The sequence below is a fragment of the Eschrichtius robustus genome, chromosome 2, assembly GCF_028021215.1.
Source record: "Eschrichtius robustus isolate mEscRob2 chromosome 2, mEscRob2.pri, whole genome shotgun sequence".
Lineage (NCBI taxonomy): Eukaryota > Metazoa > Chordata > Mammalia > Artiodactyla > Eschrichtiidae > Eschrichtius > Eschrichtius robustus.
In genome coordinates, this window is record NC_090825.1 from 176,874,187 (window position 1) to 176,898,151 (window position 23,965).

Here is a 23,965-nt window from a genome sequence, read left to right on the forward strand (position 1 = left end):
ATTCTTGGTGAAAATGAAAAATGTGACACTTTCTGGTTTTACTTAACACCGAATGAACTTTTTGGCCAATACAATAAAATTTAAAAAAAGAATCATGGCTTCCTCACTTCTGCTTTCCAGACCTCATGCATCTTCCTCTTCTCAAGAACTTAAACTCAGAACCACTAACAGAAGGACTCTGGATATAGTTTCCCACCTTACCCAAGATGACAACACAGTTCAGTAGAACAATCTGGACAGGAGCTTTCATCTTCACACCACCAGGTCGCTCTTATTTTTTTTTTTTTTACTTTTTTTTTTTCGGGGGGTGGTGGCCACACAGCATGTGGGATCCTAGTTCCCCGACCAGGGACCGAACCCGCATCCCCTGCATTGGAAGCTCAGAGTCTTAACCACTGGACCACCAGGGAAGTCCCTCAGGTCGCTCTTCTTAACTCGATGTATTGTGTTCAATTTGCAACCAAGATCATGGACATGAACAGAGGTCAGATTATGAACATAATCAGATAAGCCTGTCATCTTCCATGACCTTCCACAATTACTAATTTCTGGGAGGAACACATATACGGTATCTGCTAGCAACAAACAACTTGGAAGACACACCTTTCAGTAATGAAGACTCAAGGAGAGGGTAAATATTGATTCAGGAGATTCCAGGATCTCTTAACAGGGGACAAGGAAAGACATTTAATTAATGCCAGCCTCATATCATGATCACATATTAGGAACATAATGGAACATAATGGAAAGTAAGAATCAAAAATCTGTTCATCAAAAATGAAAAAAATCACAAGTTGCACATGAAAAAAATCACAAACCAAAAGCCACTTAGCACCCCTGGTATCAAAGACATTCTAATGGAAATGAGACAAGTTTTATATGATTGTACAATGATATAAACTCAGAGATAACAAAATGTAAGTGGTAGAGACGAACATGGAGGGATACTTAGTACGTGTTCAGATCAGCAACATGAAGTACAAATTAATATACTGAGATCAGTATTGAGGATAAGGTACTTACAAAGGAAAAAAATTTTTCCAACATTTTTTCCATTCATAAGATTGCTCAGCAATTCCCTGGTGGTCCAGTGCTTAGGACTCCGTGCTTCCACTGCAGGGGGCCTGGGTTCGATCCCTGGTTGAGGAACTAAGATCCCACAAGCCATGTGGTGCAAGAAAAAAAATTCTTGACACTGTTTTGCTCCCACTTCTAAGTTTTAAGAAAGAATTATGGCTTTCCCACTATTCTTGGATTCAAGTTTTCCCAGTGTGTGTCTTCATGTGTCTTTGCAGGGATATGAAATAACAGTAGGCTTTTTCACACTGCTGACATTCACATAGTTTCTTTTTACTGTGTGTTTTCATGTGTCCTTTCAGAAATATGGTATATTTGAAGGCTTTCCCACACTGCTGACACTGATGGGGTTTCTCATCACTGTGGGTAATCGTGTGTCCTTGCAGAGATCTCTGAAGCCTGAAGACTTTTCCACAAGGGCTTCTCTTCACTGTGTGTTCTCGTATGTTCTCGAAGGGATGAGGGAGTAATGAACGCTTTCCCACATTCTGTACATTCATAGGGTTTTATTCCACTGTGTCTTTTTATGTGCCTTCTAATGTACCTGGGACAATGGAAGGCTTTTCCACATTCATTACACACATGAGAAGGCTTCTCTCTAGTGTGCATTCCCATGTGTCCTTGCAGGGATTTGCAATATGGGAAGGCTTTCCCACACTGCTTACGTTCATAGGGTTTCTCTCCAGTGTGCATTCTCACATGTTCTCGAAACTCTATGCCGCGAGTGAAAGCTTTCCCACATTCTTTACATTCATAGGGTTTCTCTCCAGTGTGAGTTCTCACATGCCGTGCAATCTGGGAATAATAACTGAAGGATTTCCCACATACTTCACACACGTGGATTTCCGTCCATAATGACCTCTCTTACGTCGCTGAACAGATGGCAGGCAAGTGAGAGCTTTTCCAGATTTCTTACGCTCTAAAGACTGTTTACTACTGTCACTCTTCATGTACCTCTTAGATGCTCTCCCAGCATCCTGATGTTTATCACATTTCTCTACAATGTCTGTTTCCCCAGGAGGATTTAGGCACGAGACAGAGCTGCAGGCTTGCCCACATCCTTCACATGGATAAGGTTTGTGTCCAGGGTGAGATCTTTGCTGATTCCTCTGGAAAGAATGATTCCTGAAGGTTTTTCCACACTTAGTGCATTTATAGGGCTGAACTGCAGTGGGATAACCCTTATGCACAGTAAGATTTGTAATCTGGTTCAGGGTTTCTCCACATTGATGATCTTCTTTACCTTCACAGAGACTCTCCACCAAATGATTTCTGTTCAAAATGGGAAGCACACTATTAGGGATTAATACTTATCAGTAATTTACTAATTAATGATTTACCAATGATTGTTAGTATTTGTGTTGACTAAGTGTTTGCCATTGGCATGTTTCCAGCATGCTCTTCAACTGTTACAAAGTGCAACAAATTTAATACTCTGGCTGAGGGCTCAAATAGAACCGTAACTTTCAGTGTTTTCCAGATGAGGTTTCCTGACCATTGTTTCCTACTGAATTATGTTTCAGATGCTTAATATCGACATCACATTTATGAAAGTACTGTCTTGTGAAAATACTCTGAATACACAATTGTTTAACTAGGTTTCTATTCAATTTCAAGTGAGTCTAACACTCTGATGACACCCGCCCCACCGCCACCCCCGTGAGAGTGCCACTCACCTCAAACGCCTCTCCTGGGTTACATGCTGATCACACATGTTATGAAATGCCCAGTTTTCTCCAAAAACAGACTAGGAATCATTTCTTCTGAATCTTACTATTTTCTCTTCACTGCATAGTTCATTCTCCGAAATATCCCACTGAGGACTTGATCCACTGGTTTTAACTTGAGGGCAAGACCCTGCAACAATTAGTAGCATAACTAAATCCTTGGGGAAGAAATGGTGGGGAAAAGGAAAGAAAAGAGACCATATGTAGATGTCTTTCCACAGACTGATTCAAAAATGTAAAACTAACTTTATAAGGAAGGATGGTCATGTGCAACATTGTGGTTTATAAGAAATACATACATATATTTTTGGTCATTCCAATGAATGACATATATTTCTCATAGATAGATAGATAGATAGATCAGGTCCTCATCCACAGTTTCCTGCTCAAGCGTCCCAAAACTCTTGGAATTTCCTGAGCAATAAAAGCAGTGGAATAATATTTGGTCTCCTGTCCTCAGTTCCTGAAAATGCTTCAGGGTCAGAAGGGTGAAATGAGTGTTTTGTTACTCATAACAAGCCCTTTCCATCACAATTGTATTTATATTCATGAAGGTGACTGTTGGAAAGCACCACAGGATGCGGGCTGGTTGCAAATGTAGACACCATGTGATTAAAGGGTGGAACTTTCAGTCCCACTCACACCCCTGGACACAGCACCAGCAATGGGGGAGAGAGGCTGTAGGTTGAATCACTTGCCAATGGACAGTGATTCCATCAATCATGCCTAGGGAATGAAGCCTCCACACAATAAAAGGGGGGTTCAGAGAGCTTCTGGGTTGGAGAACACATGGAGATGTGGGGAGAGTGGCACCTGGACAGGGCGTGGAAACTCCGTGCCCTCCTGACATAGCTTCCCCTATGAATCTCTTCTATCCAGCTATTCTTCAGTAATATCTGTTTACGTTAAACTGGCAGTGAAGTAAGTAAAATGTTCCCCTGAGTCCTGTGAGTGTGGTAGCAAAATAACTGGACCTGAGGAGGGGGCGATGAAAAGCTCTCATTCACAGCCAGTCGGTCAGAAGTCAAGGTTAACAACCTGGGCTTACAAATGGAGTCTGACGTCTAAAAGGAGGTCACTGGAATCTCCAATGTTAGCTGGTTGGTCAGAAGCACTGGCAACAGCCTGGCCTTGTGATCCACATGTGATGTGGGGCGTGAAGATGGGGGGGGGGGGGGTGAGTCTTGTAGGACTGAATCTTTCAGCCATGGAATCTGTGGCTATTGCTGGGTAGATAATCTGAGCATTGAGCTGAATTCTATGATGCCCTGCTGGTGTCCAAAACTTGTTTGTTGGTGTGTGGTGCCTTAACACATGCCCACAACACGTTGGAACTGGGTCCACAACTAATTTAACACTCAAGCCAAGAAAACCTTATGAGGACCTTGGCTATTTGGAACTTCCGCCATGGTAGGGAAACTGAGTCAAAGTCGCAGCCTGATCATTAAGAAATACTTCAAAAGAGATGGAGATTGAGGAATTCCCTGCCGGTCCAGTGGTTAAGACTCCACTTCTATTGCAAGAGGCACAGGTTTGATCCCTGGTCGGCGAACTAAGATCCCGTATGCTGCAAGGCGCGGCCAAAAGAATTAAAAAATAATAAAATTTTGCTTCTTTAAAAAAAAAAAAAAGAGAGAGAGAAAGATGGAGACTGATATTGAGATCAATATTATCAGAGAAGTAAAGTAGGAAGGAACTGGGTAAAATGCACATTCCCAAATGCTCCCTTTGTAAGAGGAGCTACAGAAAGACTTCCCAAGTGGGCAAGGATGGATGAAAACTCCAAGAGGGAAGCCAGGTTAATGACAAACGTCACCTTCTCCAAGACCGAGTCATGTTTCTAACAGGTATGTCCAAATATCTCTCCCTGATCCAGAACCTGCTCCTCCCGAGAGGTGTGCCCTCCTGGTGATCGCAGGCACAGAGGCCCTAGACGAAGCCTATCTCTACTGACCCAGCTGCCACTGGGAGATCGGATGGTGCGTGACTGCTGTCCTGCTCGTGGAGAAAAGCTCCTCAGGGGGAGGATGGAGGACCACAAGCCGTCCATCAGATGGGCCGCTTCTCTGGTCCTCAAGTCACTGAGGATGGGTGAGTGTGAGTTTAACTACAGCAAGATTATCATGTCAAATGTGTACTGATCACAGTGTAACTTTCACAGGGTGAAAACCGTAATGCCGCTCTCACTGCCCCAAAGTGACACTGGAGACCACGCTCACATTTATACAATTAGGGAGCCTCAGGATTCTGATCAAGAGTAACAAAGAGTCAATCAATACAGTAAACTTCGTTTTCATGGAAAAGCTACCTGACCCTAAGTAGGTATCATGAAAGCTTGGACTGTGTCTGTCTTTTCTCCAACATATTCCCATACTTGTCCCTAATAAGAAAGGACAATTGTTAAGAAATATTTGTTCCCTAAAGACCAAGTACAGGGAGGAAGCCATCCTCACCCACAGAGGCCAGGTTCCTGAAGGTCTCCAGCATCACGTCTCTGTAGAGCTTCCTCTGAACCGGGCCCAGCAAAGCCCACTCCTCCGCGGTGAAGTTCACAGCCACGTCCTCAAAACCCACCGAGTCCTGAAACAGCCACAGGTTCCATGTCAGCAAGGCTCCCTCTTCACCCCCGTGTGTGGGAGGATGGGGAGGCCGACAGTTGGGAACCGGACTCAATTCCTAGGACTCCTGAGCTTACACTCTTGTGGGAAATGAACACACACAAGCCAATCAAATGCATTTTACTCAGTAATGGTAAGTGCTGGAAACTGAAGCAAAGTGTAACAGCAATATTTGATAAACACTCATGCACACATAATGAAAAAGAACTGTTTTTTTTACCAAATATAAAATAGATAAACAGGGACTTCCCTGGCGGTCCAGTGGTTAAGACTCCATGCTTCCACTGCAGGGGGCATGGGTTCGATCCCTGGTCGGGGAACTAAGTTCCCACGTGCCATGCGGCATGGCCGCACAAAAAATAAATAAATTTTAAAAATTAAATGTGTTTTAAAAAATAGATAAACAAGGATTTACTATATACCACAGGGAACTATATTCAAATCTTTTAATAATCTATAATGAAAAAAACCTGAAAAAAAGAATATATATATATATATACACACACACACGCATGACCAAATCACTTTGCTGTATACCTAAAAGTAACACAATATTGTAAATCAACTATACTTCAATTTTTTTTAAAAATTGTTTTTAGTGAGAGAGCAGAACCTGAGGTGGTAAAGACTGAAAATAAAATCATCATTCAAATAAGAAGGAAATGAATACTTGGTTTGGTCAAAAGTTATTTCCTTGAAACTCCAAGAACAGGAGCAGACTGTCAGGAGGTCGTGAACACTGATTTTCCAGGGACGCTGCATCTGAAGAACTCTCGCCTGGACTGAACAGCATGAAAAATCCTGGGCCAGTCCCCTCATATCCGACAGAGGCAGAGACACGACCCCCTGCCAGGATGAGGTGGACACCGAGGGCACAGATGCAGGCCAGGGCCCAGGGCCTGGGACACCTGTGGGGTAAGAGGAGCCCTGGTTCCTGAGGGATCTGTCAAGCCAGCAGGGCCTCTCAGATAAATAATCATGTGCCCAGAAATCAAGGAAAATGATCCACAAAGAAGAATCGCAGAACGATCTGACAGCAACAGGGCCAAAGGTAACTTTAACACAGAGAAAAAAAAACACCTAATTATTATCTTTAGGACAATATGGATGACAACAGACCCCTGAAATACACAGCAAGCAATTATTTTTATAAATTAGAATTTTAATCCAAAATATATTCTGACAATCTAAATTATAAAAAATTCCAAATACATCAGCTACAAAGAAGGTAAGGCTGCCTCACCCGGGGCTGCAACTGGGGTTTGCTAATCACACACCTGATAAGAAACTTGTATTTTAAATACATTTTTAGGTACTTCTCTAGTGGCGAAGTGGTTAAGAATCCACCTGCCAATGCAGGGGACACGGGTTCGATCCCTGGTCCGGGATGATCCCACATGCTTTGGAGCAACTAAGCCCGTGCACCACAACTACCGAGCCTGCGCTCTAGAGCCCGTCAGCCACAACTACCGAGCCCGCGTGCCTGGAGCTCATGCTCCGAAACAAGAGAAGCCACTGCAATGAGAAGCCCGCGCACCACAATGATGAGTAGCCCCCGCTCGCCGCAACTAGAGAATGACCGCACGCAGCAACGAAGACCCAATGCAGCCAAAAATAAATAAATAAAATAAATATATTCATTTTTAAAAAAAAATTTTTAATTAAAAAAAAAAGAATGAATACAACTGGCCAATAAGCTCATGAAAAGATGCTGGACATTACTCATCAGGGAAATGCCAATCAAAGCTACAAGCAGACATGTCTTCACGCCCACCAAGATGGATATAAAGACAGAGAAACAAGTGCTGGCGAGGACATGAGGAACCTGGAACCCTCACCCAGTGCTGGAGGGAAGGTAAGATGGTGAAGCCACTTCGGAAGACAGTCTGGTAGTTCCTCAAAATGATGAACACTGAGTCACCAATTTCACCCTAGGTATCTATCTACTTGAGAGAAGCGAAAGCAAACACCAACATGAAAGCTAATAGACAGGGATTTCCCTGGTGGCGCAGTGGTTAAGAATCCGCCTGCCAATGCAAGGGACACGGGTCCTATCCCTGGTCCGTGAAGATCCCACATGCCGTGGAGCAACTAAGTCCATGAGCCACAACTACTGAGCCTGCGCTCTAGAGCCCGTGAACCACAACTACTGAGCCCACATGACACAACCACTGAAGCTGCCGCAATGAGAAGCCCACGCACCGCAACAAAGAGTAGCCCCCACTGGCCGCAACTTGCGAAAGCCTGCGCGTAGCAACGAAGACCCAACACAGCCAAGAATAAATAAAATAAATAAATTTATAAGAAAAAAAATTTTTTAAAGGGTGCATAGATGTATATGTATAACTGATTCACTTCGCTGTACACCTGAAACTAATGTAACATTGTAAATCAACTATACTCCAACAAAGATTTTTTTAAAAATTAAAGATAATGAGCAGAATAAAAACAAACAAAGAAATAAACAAAAACAATAGAACTTGGGCAAATAAAAGACAATGTGAATTGCATAAGGAGCAAAATTACAGATGTTTCAGAGATCCAGCAGGTTAAGGAGATACTGACAAACCAATTATTAAGGATGTACATGTCCCCACAAGGCAAAACTGCTTGCCAGCAACTGAAATACCAGCCTTGGGAATCTATACATCATCTGCTTTGTAGTTCCTTCCTATTATTCAACAGGGAACTGCTCCTCTTTAGTGAATAGGTATCTGTGTACACCGCTGGGCTGCTTTGGGTCAAGATGTGATTGACCATGAGAGCTTTCAGGGTATGCAGAACTGGAAAATATATTTTTAAAAATCTGCCCAATGCATTTGAGCAGAAGTGCTGGTTTCTATTTAAAACCTGTTTTTCTGCTGTATATACCGGGATGGGAGCAAAAGATGCCTTAATACGTGTATACCGGGATGGGAGCAAAAGATGCCTTAATACGTGTCACGTGCTGGAGACAAGGAGCTTGGTAAATGGATGTTTATCTTCTGTGTTTTTAGTATTGGGTGACTGAGGTTTTCTGAGTGGTTTATCATAAAACCACACTTCAGGTATTGTTTCTGCTCACAGTCTTTTCAAATATCCAAATGTATTTCTCATCCTGAGCTCTTGGTAATAATAGATATAGAAAGCTCTCTAATGGTGATCAGTAGTACATGCTTGATTTTTTAAAATCATTAATAGAAGATCAATGATGTGGTTTTACCAGGAAAAAATACAGGGAGACCTCAGAGACATCAGTTTTTGCTCCAGACCACTCAGATAAAGTGAATATCGAAATTAAGGGAGTTACACAAATTTTTTTGTTTCCTGGTGCATAAAGTCATGTTCACACTATACAGTAGTCTACTAAGTGTGCAAGAGCATTGTGACTAAAACCTTGTACGTACCTTAATTTTTTAAAAGAGTTTATTGCTAAACCATTAGTTTAGCCATTAGTACGCAAATGCTCTTGGGAAAAAATGGCACCCAAAGACTTGCTGGATGCAGGGTTGCCACATACCTGCAATCTGTAAAAATCAAAGTATTTGCAAAGTGCAATAGTCATAACAGGATAAAACATGTGCCTTTATTCATAGCTCAAATGACTGGCTATGTCTACCCAAAAAGAATATTAAGATAATCACAGATGGGAGGGAGACAGACACAAGAGGGAAGAGATATGGGGATATATGTATATGTATAGCTGATTCACTTTGTTATAAAGCAGAAACTAACACACCATTGTAAAGCAATTATGCTCCAATAAAGATGTTAAAAAAAAAAAAAAGAATCACAGTATCAGATTTTTAGTATATTTCCAGAATGCAAACTCATAAATATAAATCTCAGTGTACTCTGATCATTAGAAACAAGCAGTTGAAAAGTAAATGTTTAAAATTTTATAAACATAGACTTTTTAAAACTACTTGGGGGGGCTTCCCTGGTGGCGCAGTGGTTGAGAATCTGCCTGCCAATGCAGGGGACACGGGTTCGAGCCCTGGTCTGGGAAGATCCCACATGCCGCGGAGCAACTGGGCCCGTGAGCCACAATTACTGAGCCTGCGCGTCTGGAGCCTGTGCTCCGCAACAAGAGAGGCCGCGATAGTGAGAGGCCCGCGCACCGCGATGAAGAGTGGCCCCCGCTTGCCACAACTAGAGGAAGCCCTCGCACAGAAACGAAGACCCAACACAGCCATAAATAAATAAATAAAAATAAAAAATAAAAAGACTTAAAGTGAAAAAAAAAACTACTTGGGGGAATTCCCTGATGGTCCAGTGATTAGGACTCTGTGCTTCCACTACAGGAGGCACAGCTTCGACCCCCGGTCAAGGAACGAAAATCCCACAAGCCGCATAGCGCAGCCAAAAAAAAAACCCTACTTGGTATTAAAACTAATTTTCTTTCGAGATGCTCAACACTGCTAATTATTAGAGAAATGCAAATCAAAACTACAATAAGGTACTACCTCACACTGGTCAGAATGGCCATCGTTAAAAAGTCTACAAATAACAAAAGCTGGAGAGGGTTTGGACAAAAGAGAACCCTTCTACACTGTTGGTGGGAATGTAAATTGGTGCAGTCACTATGGAGAGTAGTATGGAGGTTCCTTAAAAAACTGAAAATAGAGCTACCATTATGATCCAGCAATCCCACTCCTGGGCATATATCTGGAGAAAACCATAATTTAAAAAGATACACGCACCCCAATGTTCATTGCAGCACTATTTACGATAGCCAGGACATGGAAGCAACCTAAATGTCCATTGACAGATGAATGCATAAAAAGATACACACACACACACACACACACGTATACTACTCAGCCATAAAAAAGAATGAAATAATACAATTTGCAGCAACACGAATGGACCTAGAGATTATCATACTACATGAAGTAAGTCAGACAGACTAATATCATATATCACTTATATGTGGAAACTAAAAAAATGATACAAATGAACTTATTTACAAAACAGAAACAGATTCACAGACTTAGAAAACAAATTTATGGTTACCAAGGGGGAAAGGTGGGGGGAGGGATAAATTAGGAGTTTGGGATTAACAGATACACACTACCATATATAAAACAGATAATCAACAAGGACCTACTGTATAGCACAGGGAACTCTACTCAATATTCTGTAATAACCTAAATGAGAAAAGAATCTGAAAAATAGATAGATATATATATATGTATAACTGAATCACTTTGCTGTACACCTGAAATTAATACAACATTGTAAATCAACTATACTCCAATATAAAATGAAAATTTAAAAAAAGAAATGCTGAACACCAATGGGTTATCAGTAAAAACCAATATACCATCACAAGGAGATCCCGTTTCAGACACTTGAGATGGACAAAATTAAGGTGGATTCTCCACGTGCTGGAAATGGCGTGGAATAAACACTCGACTAAAGCCCAACATCCACACTTCCTAGTATTTTAAAAACATCCATAATCTACAACCTGGCAATTTTTGCCCACGAGTAAAAAATTTGTGATACATTTGATCCAGGAGACAAAAAGGAGTGTAACAGCATTGGTGACAGATCAAAAATTAACATGAGACGGGACTATCCCAGGTGGCGCAGGGGTTAAGAATCCGCCTTCCAATGCAGGGGACAAGGGTTTGATCCTTGGTGGGGGAACTAAGATCCCAAACTAAGATCCCACATGCCTGGGGGCAATTAAGCCTGTGCACCGCAACTAGAGAAGCCTGCGTGCCGCATCGAAGAGCCTCGCAGGCCAAAACAAAAAATTTCTAAATTTAAAAAATAATAAATAAATAAATTAACATGAGACAACCGTGAGCAAAATCCACAAGGGCTGGATGGAGGAGTTAACCGGGGGACCCCCTTCCTCTGACTGCAGCACGTATGAAACAGACTGCGACTGAGAGCCACACAGAAGCCTTCCATGTGATGTCACTGGTGTAGCACTAGCTCATATTCACTTATCGCAAATTCAGCAGAAGCAAAATCAAATAAAACACTGCTCGGTGATGAAGGACAGAGATAAAGCTGCAAAGAACACCAAAAAGACCAGGACAGCTGTCACCCCGGGGGCTGCCCACTGGGAGATAAATAAGTTTATTGGACTTGTCTGTGGCTTTTGCTATACCTTGTCTATCTGAGTTACAATTCTTTGCCGTTCGCCAAAGAAAATTTTTTTTGCTGGTAAATAACTCATTTTTAAGGTCAACAGCCATTTCTTACCCAAACTTTGCTCAGACTTCTCCCCCAGAGGCCCCTGACTTTGGGTCCCTCCTCAGCCCCCCGCACCCCGACCCTGAGCAACACTGAGCTGCAGAGCAAGCCCCTGCAGACCTGGGTCCAGAATGCACTGACCACAGGGGGCCCGGACCCGACAAACAGCCTTGCTCTCAAGTCCTCACAAAGAAGAGATAAGCCCTTGGCAGTGGGTTAGAGGTGGTGGCACGTTTTTGCACAAACATGTCTCCCAAATTGCGATTCTTAAGACCCCAAACAAAGTTCTTTGTTCTTTGCAGCCTAAATACAGACTTTCTACATGCGACAGGAGGGCCTGGGGACCTCTTGAGTCAGGGGTCAGTCCAGTGGGCAAGGTCACTGTGGATCGGTGCCTGTTTTTTTTTTTTTTTGGCGGTGGGGCATGCCAGATTGAGATCCCCGAACAGGGATAGAACCCATTCCCCTGCAGTGGAAGCGCAGTCTTAACCAATTGACGGCCAGAGAAGTCCCTGGATCGGTGCCCTTTGTTTAAGCACAAAGACACTCTGCGATGTCACTGCGTGTAAGGAAGGGGCGGGCCTCGTGGGTTCTCCCTTGATACCCTCCACCCATATCTGGCCTTGCCAGCTTCTCCGCATCCCATTTCTTCCCCCACATCATCAGGCTCACCCCCGCAATCCCCTGAACTTTGGGTAGCACCCAGGGAACAATGAGGTTCAGAACAAGCCCCTGGTCAGCTTCTCAAGAGAATGGGCCCACCCAGGGGACCCTGTCCAGTCCAGCCTCGCTGGTCCCGCAGTCCGTGCACCGCCCTCACTCGCCCAACTTTCCTCCTCACACAGAAAAGCCCTTTTCTGTGCGGTTGGAGACGCTGGCACATCTCTGGGATCTGAACCTCGGCCCTATCGCAACAGTATTTGCAGTATTTGCAGTCTCCTTCATCTCTGGACTTGACTTGATGTGTCAGGTCCAGGGCGGATATCCCACAGCGCCTGACCATCCTTTCCTGCCTCGGACCCCCACTCAGCCGAGGACTCAGTCAAGACGGCTGGACCACAACCAGCGACTGAGGGCTGAAACTCAAGTCCGTACCTGAGGACAACACGCCGGGTCCCCACCCCGCGGCCGAGGGGGAGACTCGGGTCTCGACACGGGACAGGACGCCGGGTCCCCACCCCGAGGCCGAGGAGGAGACTCGGGTCTCGACACGGGACAGGACGCCGGGTCCCCACCCCGAGGCCGAGGGGGAGACTCGGGTCGGGACCCCGGGATGGGTGGGACGTGGGGAGATCCTGGCCCGCCGCCGCTTTCGATAGGCTCTGGTCTATTCTACGCAGCCTCTTCCAAGTTCGGGCCCCGGGCCGCGCACTCACCATCTCACCGACTCCTTCCCGGTTCTCCGAAGCGTCCTCACCGCGGCCCTGCGACCTGAGCAGGTGAGAGCGATGGGAACGGAACACCTGAGGCCGCGCGGGTTCGCACAAGAGGCGGGGCTGCTGAGAGAAACTTCCGCGGGCTGGGAACGCGCCCGCCGCGCGTCCTCATTGGACGGCTCTCCGGTGCCCGGGCTCTGATTGGATAGTAATCCGTGCCCCGCCCCTGCCCTGACGGACAGAACTCCTGGTCCCTTCGGCCCAGATTGCTGTTTGTCCGGACCCCGCCCAGTCGCCGCTGATTGGACAGTTCAACCAGACCCCGCCCCTGCTCCTAAGTGACAGGCCACAGGCACACGCGTGTCTGATCCGCCCGCCTGGGACTTGGGCTCCGTGCAGAACGGGCTCTGGGTGCGGCGCACCCTGTGGCATCTGCCCACAGCTGGGCGGCTCCTCTGTGTCCTCCTCCTGCACCTGGAAGTCCAGACTCAGTTTCCCCGCGGATCGCTCCATATCCGGAGTGAAGATGAGAAAAGGCGGGACACGGCAAGGGCCGAGGTCACCGTGGAAATGTTCCCTTTAAGAACGGACTCGCAGTTACATCACCACATGCAAGGGAGGTTCACGTTAGGTTTTTAAGTGTGACCTTTGACACGGGAAAGCCCCGCCCTTCGTCCCCTCCCCCGCCTCTGGGGCTTGAGATCAGCAACTCAAGCGATCTGCCAAGTACCTTTCCCCCGTGGGAAGTCGGACCCTGAGGCCCCAGCCACCGAACAGGACTGGTCTCAGCACATCCACAGGTGTGAGACGCCGCAGTTCTCAGGTGTGCATTTTACACTGCAAGGAAATGTTTTTTAGATCTGTTTTTGAGTGTTGCTAGAAAATTTTGAAATATGAAAAGGCTGTGATATCCCTAAAGCAATTGAACTCCTATTTTAACGGATTGAAAAAAAAAAGCAATAAAAGCTTAATTAAGTTTGCGTTGGACCTGAAAATTCTTAAGGTTCTGATCATATTAGCCCAAAACAATCCTACATGCCGCGGGGCAACTAAGCCCATGCGCCACAACTACTGAGCTCGCATGCCTCAAGAGAGAGCCCGCCTGCAGCAAACTACAGAGCCCACGCGGCCTGGAGCCCCTGCGCCACAACTAGAGAGAGTAAACCCACACGCCACAACTAGAGAGAAGACCGCATGCCACAATAAAGAGCCAGCGGGCCGCAACGAAGATCCCGCCTACTGCGACTAAGACCCAATGCAGACAAATAAATAAATAAATATTTAAAATAAATAAATAAGCCCAAAACATTTATAGCATTTCATATGACTGCTCATTTCAGAAAATACCCTCCAACTTGAGATGGAGTAAAAAAGTATAAACTTCAATACAGCTGACCATTTTACTTATAAACATAATTATGAAAATTCATTTGCTGTGGTTTGCGGAAAGGTTTTATTCACTTTCATTAAAATTATAGTTCAGGAGGACAAATTTTAAAATGCTTTCCTATGGTAGAAAAGTGACTTCCAATTACAAGTAAATTACTTATGATTCCTAAACTATTTTTAATTTTTTTTTCATTTTGTGAATTAATAATGAATGCTGGGACTTCCCTGGGGGCGCAGTGGTTAAGAATCCACCTGCCAATGCGGGGGACACAGGTTCGAGCCCTGATCTGGGAAGATCCCACAAGCCGCGGAGCAGCTAAGCCCGTGCGCCACAACTACTGAGCCCGCGTGCCACAATTACTGAAGCCCGCGTGCCTAGAGCCTGCGCTCTGCTACAAGAGAAGCAACCGCAATGAGAAGCCCACGCACCTCAACGAAGAGTAGTAGCCCCCCCCCTTCACGACAACTAGAGAACGCCCGCGGGCAGCAACGAAGACCCAATGCAGCCAAAATTAATCCATTCATTAAAATAATAATAATAATGAATGCTGTTTCGAAAAACTTAGCCTGAGATTTAGAAATCTAAGAGTTATGGAGGAAGAATGTCAGCTGCCATATCAGTAAACAAAGGAAGTTGCCGCCATTAAGTCAGCTTCCACTGCAGCCGCCCCCAACTGTGCACCCCAGGGGATTCAGGATGGAGAAAAGCAGGATACTGGCCCTAGATACTTAAGGTGCCTATCAAAGGAATGATTTCGATCAGCCCAGACTCTTGCATCTTCCCATACCTAGAAAAGCACTAAATTCATTAACTTGAGATGTCTGGTTTTCTTTGATTAACAGTAATCTTTCGATGTTTCTACTACCTGATTTTTGTTGCAAAATTCCTATCCATCCTGGTTCCTCCCTTACCTCTTCAGAGAGGTCCCTCAGGGCGATCTGAGAAGCCGTCTTCTGACTTTCAATCCTCAGAAAGTCTGCCAAGTATAACATAATTCTCCACTTTTAGGTTGTGCATTTTTTTTTCATTCCACAATTGTGAATCACTATGTTGTACACCTGAAAATTCTATAATATTATACATCAACTATACATCAATTTTTTAAAAATTAAATAAAAATAATTTTAGAATTTTAACTTTTTAAAAATTCTTAAAACAAAAATAATGCGGTTGGGAAAATGATGCTGAGAAATAAAATATTGCCTGCCATATCAGTAAACAAAGGATGCCACAGTCATCAGCGATTGCACCCTCCTCCTACAGTGAGCCGGTGAGCCCTGAGGGAACTCAGGAAGGAAATAAAGAATACCTGCCATCTAGCAGCCATCAGACTGCAGCCACTCCCTGGTAAGCCCTGAGGAAACTCAGGATGTGTCAGGATACTGGCCCCAGAGAGCTGAGGTGCATATCAAAGGAATGATTTCAGTGAGCCAAGACTCTTGCAACTTCCCATACATAGAAAAGTGCCAAATTCCTTAACTCGAGATATCTGGTTTTCTTTAATTAACAATAATCTTTGGACAGACTACCTGCCCTTTATTGCAAAACTTCTATATAACCTGGCTTCTCGCCTCGCCTCGCCTCCTTGGAGCAGTTTCTCAGTTATCTGCAACGCTGTCTCCCGGGCTGCAGTCCTCATTGTGCCCCAAATAAAACTTAACTCGCAGCTCTCATGTTGTGCATATACTTCTTTTAAGTCAACACGAGGTTCGGCTACTCACTGCTCATATGCCAATAATTCAAGAGGCAAGCGTCGGTAGGAAAGAAAGGGGCTTTAATCAGAAAAGCTGGCAATCTGGGGAGAAGGTGGACTTGTGTCCAGAGACCAACTCCAAAGATTCTGCTTAGCCATGACAGTTTTTAAAGGGGGAAGAGGGGGGGTGGGGGAGAATCTCAGTGAATCATCGAGGCAGGAGGTTGAGTTCTGCATCCTTCTCCATTGCGAGCAGACTGGCTGACTCTCTTCAGATGTTATCTTGCCTGTGTGATCTGCCTGCAGGATTGCTAAGGGGGTTGGGGATAGAGAGCTAGTCATTTTTTACCTGCTTTATTCTTCATTCTTCCTTTCCATCTAGGAAAAGAACCACCAGGTTAGACAAGGCATGGTGTACATTCAGGAGAGCATAAGTCAGGAGTTAGTATCAACTGCTTAGTGATCTCATTCCTATAATTAGGTCTTTTAAGGTTAGTGGGGTACAGAAATGGGTAACAGGAAAGGGGCAAAAGAGCTGCTTTCAATCCCTATTATATGCACCTCAGCTATCTAGGGCCAGTTTCCTGTGCTCTCTCATCCTGAGTCTCCTCAGGGTGCACCTCGGGAGCAGCTGTAATGTGATGGCTTGACATCTGCAACACCCTTTGTTTACTGATATGGCAGGCAACATTTTTCAGAGTGTTTCCCATTGGTCATAAATTCCACCAATGTTTGGGAGATATCTCATGACCAATTTTGTCCCATGGTGCTAGGAAAGCTCATTCCTAGATGAGGTAAAGATTCTGTTGATATGCCAATTTTTGGATTAGGCCTTCGTTTTTTGTTTTTTGTTTTTTTAGCAAGGCAATGCTTTTTTTTTTTAAATTTATTTTTTATTTATTTATTTTTGGCTGTGTTGGGTCTTCGTTTCTGTGCGAGGGCTTTCTCTAGTTGCGGCGAGCGGGGGCCACTCTTCATCGTGGTGCAAGGGCCTCTCACTGTCGCGGCCTCTCTTGTTGCGGAGCACAGGCTCCAGACACGCAGGCTCAGCAGTTGTGGCACATGGGCCCAGTCGCCCCGCGGCATGTGGGATCTTCCCAGACCAGGGCTCGAACCCATGTCCCCTGCATTGGCAGGCAGACTCTCAACCACTGCGCCACCAGGGAAGCCCAGGCCTTCGTTTTTTAAAAAAAATATTTATTTATTTATGGCTGCATTGGGTCTTCATTGCTGTGCGCAGGCTTTCTCTAGTTGCAGCAAGCGGGGGCTACTCTTCGTTGCAGTGCGCGGGCTTCTCATTTCGGTGGCTTCTCTTGTTGCGGAGCACAGGCTCTAGGCGCGCGGGCTTCAGTAGTTGTGGCGCACAGACTTAGTTGCTCCGTGGCATGTGTGATCTTCCCGGCCCAGGGATCAAACCTGTGTCCCCTGCATTGGCAGGCAGATTCTTAACCATTGCGCCACCAGGAAAGTTCCAGATGGGGCCCTGCTGATAATTTAAAATTCTCTGGATCACCTGTCTTACTAGTTTACTATGATCCAGGAAATGTTTTCCCCTGTTGCTTTTTCCCATACCTAGAATTACACTATTACAATTGTTCTGTCTAGAGTTATAAACGAGATCTATTTCCTCAAGATGTTTAGCCATCATCAATTTTGTTGGAGGCCTGGTTACATACTGGGTAATGTAAGAGACAACAATCTTATAAAATAGACAGGATGTAAGTAATATACCTAGTAACATTAATGAAGTCACAAGTAGGGATTTAAGCCATGAGCTTCCAGAACAAAACCAGCTTCCCGAAAGATCACCAAGGCTAGGAAGTAGGTCATCTAAGGCAGCAATCTGATTATTCAGGTAGCTTATTAAATGTATTATATTGGAGTATTCATCTGGTATGAAAACACAGGATTCAGTTTGAATTATGGCACAGGTGCCTCCTTGAGATGCTGTAAGGATATCAAGGACCATATGATTTTGTAACACAGCTTTCCTCATCATAGAGACCTCAGAATTCAGTAGGCTAATAGCCTGGTTACTATCATTTAAGGCCTTATGGTGAATTCTGTTAAGGCTTCACTGTGGGAAATTACATCTTCCAATCCTACTGAAGGCACAAAATAGCTGCTAAGTGATCCTACCAGTGAAACACAGATCTTTTGGTCCATCGGGCTCATATTGATGGTAAATTTGCTGGGGTTGCGTCTAAGGGAATCCTAAAGTACATCTTCCTATCCATCCTGGTAGAAGTCAGGGCCATAGGTTGAACCCACAAAGCCATCAAGTCTCATTAGGTGCGACCCATTATATTCCTGGTCACCTGACCCAAAATGTTCCATACCAATCACTATGTTTTTTTTTTTTTTGGCCACAGCAAACGGCTTGTGCGATCTTAGTTCCCCGACCAGGGATCGAACCCGCACACTCAGCAGTGAAAGCAGAGAGTCCTAACCACTGGACCAACAGGGAATTCCCCAGTCACTATCTTGAAGGGAAATGAAATGACATATTGGCATTTTTTATAAGGTACCCAGCCTAATTTCCTAGTGTTGTTAGGCTGATTATCTTTAGTATGATTTAATTGTTCACAACACATGGTGGGGGCCTTTAAACTTAGACGACCATCGCCTGGTGTTAGCCAAATAAATCCATCCCATAACTGAGGGAAGATCCCTCCTAGTAATCAAGAGGTGACTTTTTTTTATTTTATTTTATTTATTTATTTATTTTTGGCTGTGTTAGGTCTTCGTTGCTGCGCGTGGGCTTTCTCTAGTTGCGGCGAGCGGGGGCTACTCTTCGTTGCGGTGTGCCGGCTTCTCATCGCTATGGCTTCTCTTGTTGCGGAGCACGGGCTCTGGGCGCGCGGGCTTCAGTAGTTGCAGCACAGGGGCTCAGTACTTGTGGCTCACGGACTCTAGAGTGCAGGCTCAGTAGTTGTGGCGCTTGGGCTTAGTTGCTATACGGCATGTGGGATCTTCCTGGGCCAGGGATTGAACTCGTGTCCATTCCCTGCATTGGCAGGTGGATTCTTAACCATGCGCCACCAGGGAAGTCCCAAGAGGTGACATTTTTTAATTGAAATTTAGCTCATTGTTCTGATTGAGCTTGAGTAACCTTAAGGGAAAACTCATATTTATGGCCAGGGTCAGAATAAATATGTTGGATTGCCCAAGTCCAATCTGGTAATATCAGTAGTGACCCGGACAGAACTATAGCGTCTTTCTTTTAAAATAAAATTTTTAAGGCCCATCCAATAAGAGCCTTGGAGAGGAGAAACCCACCAAGGTAAAAGAGAAGTACTGGATGCAGGTAATTGACCACAAACCCAACAATTGGATTGATTTCTAAAATTCACATAGGATCAAGCCCACGATGGAAAAACATTTGATTTGTGGGCAAAAGCCCAAGAAATCAAGAAGAAAACATTATAAATAATCTTATGGGTCAGGTCCAGCCTCTTGGGATAGCTGTCTACTTCTGATGTTGCCTTCTTCGGGTCCTGGCATTGGTGTTTCTTTCTTTTTAGAGCATCATTAGAGTATCACTTTAAGGTGAGTTTGAGGTCAGCAGTTCTCTGTGTAGACCAGTCCAGTGCAAGGGCCCTTTTTAGGTGGGAAATGTAAATCCAAGAGTCAATTCCTTTCAGTGCGGTTTTATTTTTAATATTTATTTATTTATTTATTTAGGCTGCACCGGGTCTTAGTTGCGGCACACGGGATCTTCATTGCAGCACACGGGATCTTTTAGTTGCAGCATGCGGACTTCTTTAGTTGCAGTATGTGGACTCTTGGTTGTGGCATGCATACAGGATCTAGTTCCCCGACCAGGGATCAAACCCGGGCCCCCTGCATTGGGATCACGGAGTCTTACCCATTGGGCCACCAGGGAAGTCCCAATTCCTTTCAGTTTTAATGCACTTGAGTTAGTTAAAAGAACCTGATAAGGGCCCTCCCATCTAAGGTTGGAGGGAGGCTTTTAAATGATGGCTTTTCCATTATACATAATCTCCTGTTTGTAAGTCATGGGGCATCTGATCTTCATCTGAGGATCAATTACTGTGATAAGCTTCAGATACAAGCTTAAAATGTCCTGTTAAAGTATGAAGATTCCTTAAAAAACTAAAAATAGAGCTACCATATGATCCTGCAACCCCACTCCTCCGTACATATCTGGAGAAAACCGTAATTCGAAAAAATACATGCGCCCCAATGTTCACAGCAGCACTATTCACAATAGCCAAGACATGGAAGCAACCTAAATGTCCATCAACAGATGAATGGATAAAGAAGATGTGGTATGTATGTATAATATAATAAAATATTATTCAGCCATAAAAAAGAATGAAATAATACCATTTGCAGCAACACAAATGGACCTACAGATTATCGTACTAAGTGAAGTAAGACAGAGAAATATCATATGATATCATTTATATGCGGATCTAAAAAACAAAAAAGATACAAATGAACTTATATACAAAACAGAAACAGACCCACAGACATATAAAACAAAACTTATGGTTACCAAAGGGGAAATGGGGTACAGGAGGGATAAATTAGGAGTTTGGGATTAACATATACAGACTACTATATTTAAAATAGATAACCAACAAGGACCTACTGTATAGCACAGGGAAATATACTCAATATTTTATAATAACCTCTAAGGGAAAAGAATCTGAATCACTTTCCTGTATACCTGAAACTAACACAACATTATAAATCTACTATACTTCAATAAAAAAAAAAGAATGTCCTGTTGATAATTCCATTAAGCCTTTGCAATAATGTAATATATCTCCCTTCAGTAATCTAGGTTCATATAATCCTTCATCCAATCTCATTGGTCTCCCCATGATAATCTCAAAGGGAGACAAATGATGTTTGCCAAAAGGGGTGGATCTGAGGTTGAGGAGAACCAATGAAAGGGCCTTAGGCCAGGGTGAGGAATAAGCATTCATAATTTTAGCCAATTGAGGGTTTTAAAAAATATTTATTTATTTATTTATTTAGGCTCCACCAGGTCTTAGTTGCAGCACGTGGGCTTCTTAGCTGCAGCATGCGGACTCTTAGTTGCGGTATGCAGATTTCTTTAGTTGGGGCATGCGTGCAGGATCTAGCTCCCCACCAGGGATCAAACCCAGGCCCCCTAGCCAATTGAGTTTTAATTGTTCCGTGTGTCTTTCTACAAACCCAGAAGACTGGGGTTGATTGGCACAATGGAACTCTTGCATAATCAGCCAAATCTTACAAATTTCTTTAACAATTTGTCCAATAAAATGAGTTCCTCTATCGTGATGTAGTTCTGAGGGGATTCCACAGATGGGAATCACTCTTTCTAAAATCAGTTTCCTGGGACTTCCCTGGTGGTCCAGTGGGTAAGACCCCACTCTCCCAATGCAGGGGGCCCGGGTTTGATCCCTGTTCGGGGAACTAGATCCTGCACGCATGCCACAACTAAGAGTTCACATGCTGCAACTAAAGATCCCGCGTGCCTCAACCAAAGATCCCGTGTGCCACAACTGAAGATCCTGCATGCTGCAACTAAGATCCGGCGCAGCCAAAATAAATAAATAAAAATAATAAATAAATAAATATTAAAATCAATTTCCCTACTGATTGTGCTGTGGCACATCTACATGGGAATGCCTCAGCCCAGTGTGAAAACGTACAAATCATAAAAAGAACATATTGATAACCATGGGAAGGAGGCATCTGTATAAAACCAATCTGGCACACTTCCAAAGGACCCACAGGTAATGGAATATGGCCTTGAGAACAATGGATTGGCTTCCATGGGTTATATTTGGGAAAAGGACTGTATCCTGAATAGACCTTCAGAGCTATAGTAAAAGAAGGCTTCCAAAAATATTGTTTACCCCATAACACCATCTTATCTGGGTTCCAACGGGTTAACTCATGAGTATATTGTAAAATAGGATATTGAGCTCCAAACAGAAGGACAGGCTTCCCTTTTGGGCCTATCCACAGCTCTGTGTTGGAGCTGAATCTTCCTGCATTCTGTGTCCAGGTGTCTTTTTCTTTGTCTGGTACCATTCTCTGAAACTTGAACAATATGTCAGTAAGGTTACTGGGAGGCTGAAAGGGAAAGGCAGTGGTTGGTTGGTCCTTGTTGGTTTGTAAAGCTTCTGCTTGGGAGCGTTATCCACTAGAGTATTTCCTTTTGCTTTTGCAGTGTCAGCCTTAGAATGACCTGATGCCTTAACAATGGCAAGTGCCCTTGGTAGCAGAATTGCATCTAGGGACTTCCCTCGTGGTGCAGTGGTTAAGAATCCGCCTGCCAATGCAGGCGACACAGGTTCGAGCCCTGGTCCGGGAAGATCCCACATGCCGCGGAGCAACTAAGCCGGTGAGCCACAACTACTGAGCTTGTGCTCTAGAGCCCACAAGCCACAACTACTGAGCCCACGTGCCACAACTACTGAAGCCCGTGCACCTAGAGCCCGTGCTCCGCAACAAGAGAAGCCACCGTAATGAGAAGCCTGCCCACCGCGACGAAGAGTAGCCCCTGCTCGCCACAACTAGAGAAAGCCCGTGGGCTGCAACAAAGATGCAATGCAGCCAGAATAAATAAATTAAAAAAAAAAAAAAACGAGTTGCATCTAGTAACTCCACTACTTATTTCCCATTTTTTAAAATTTAAGTATAGTTGATTTTCAATGTTGTATTACTTTCTACTGTCCAGCAAAGTGATTCAGTTATGCATATATATATATACACATTCTTTTTTATACATATATTCTTTTCCAATATGGTTTATCACAGGATATTGAATATCGTTCCCTGTGCTATACAGTAGGGCCTTGTTGTCTATCCATTCTATATATAATAGTTTGCATCTGCTAACCCCAAACTCCCAACCCATCCCTCCTCCACCACCCCCTCTGCCTTGGCATCCACAAGTCTATCCTCTATGTCTGTGAGTTTGTTTCTGTTTTGTAGATAGGTTCATTTGTGTCTGCTTCCCATTTTTGATACACTGTCCTGAGGATGTTAAAAAGTCCTCTTTGAACTTCCCTGGCTGTCCAGTGGTTAAGACTCTGTACTTCCAATACAGGGGATGCAGGTTCGATCCCTGGTTGGGGAACTAAGATCCCACAGGCAGCGAGGCCCAAAAAAAAAAAGTCCTCTTGTTTCCAAAGCGTACCAAAATCATATGCCATTCCAAAAGCATACTAGCTGTGTAAATATTAACAAATTTTCCTTTTGCCAACCAACAGGCTCTTATTAGTGCTATTAATTCAGCCTGCTGAGCGGAAGAGATATAAGGGACCACTTCCAAAGATAGACACTGGAGAAACAATGGCATAGCCAACCTGGTATCTTCCATGAGGTCCTTGTAGATATGAACCATCAATGAGTAATATAAAATCAGAATTATCCATTGGGCTTTCTTGAAGGTCAATCCTAGGAGATAAAAGATTGTCAGTTAATAAAAATAGAGTTACCATATAAGCCAGCAATCCCACTCGTGGGCATATATCTAGACAAAACTATAATTCAAAAAGATACACGCACCCCTATGTTCATAGCAGCACTATTTACAATAGCCAAGGCATGGAAACAACCTAAATGTCTATCGACAGATGACTAGATAAAGAAGATGTGGTATATACATACAATGGAATATTACTCAGCCATAAAAAAGAATGAAATAATGCCATTTGCAGCAACATGGATGGCCCTAGAGATTATCATACTAAGTGAAGTAAGCCAGAAAGAGAAAGACAAATACCATATGATATCACTTATATGTGGAATCTAAAATACGACACAGGGAATTCCCTGGCGCTTCAGTGGTTAGGATTCCATGATCTCACTGCCGAGGGCCCGGGTTCAATCCCTGGTCAGGGAACTAAGATCCCACAAGCCTC

At 44.0% G+C, this 23,965-nt stretch overlaps 1 long non-coding RNA gene and 1 pseudogene across 1 annotated transcript in view; both read right to left on the reverse strand.

Moving 5' to 3' along the window:
* Positions 1-803: 803 nt before the first annotated feature.
* On the reverse strand, positions 804-13,102 carry LOC137760196 (zinc finger protein 77-like; annotated as a pseudogene).
* Positions 13,103-18,861: 5,759 nt separating this feature from the next.
* Positions 18,862-23,965, reverse strand: part of LOC137760202 (uncharacterized) — a 29,350-nt gene continuing 24,246 nt past the window's right edge. Inside the window, exons 4-5 of the long non-coding RNA XR_011073252.1 lie at positions 23,408-23,498; positions 18,862-19,673 (exon numbers count right to left, since the gene is read on the reverse strand). This is a non-coding gene — a long non-coding RNA (uncharacterized lncRNA). The remainder of the gene's footprint in view (positions 19,674-23,407; positions 23,499-23,965) is intronic.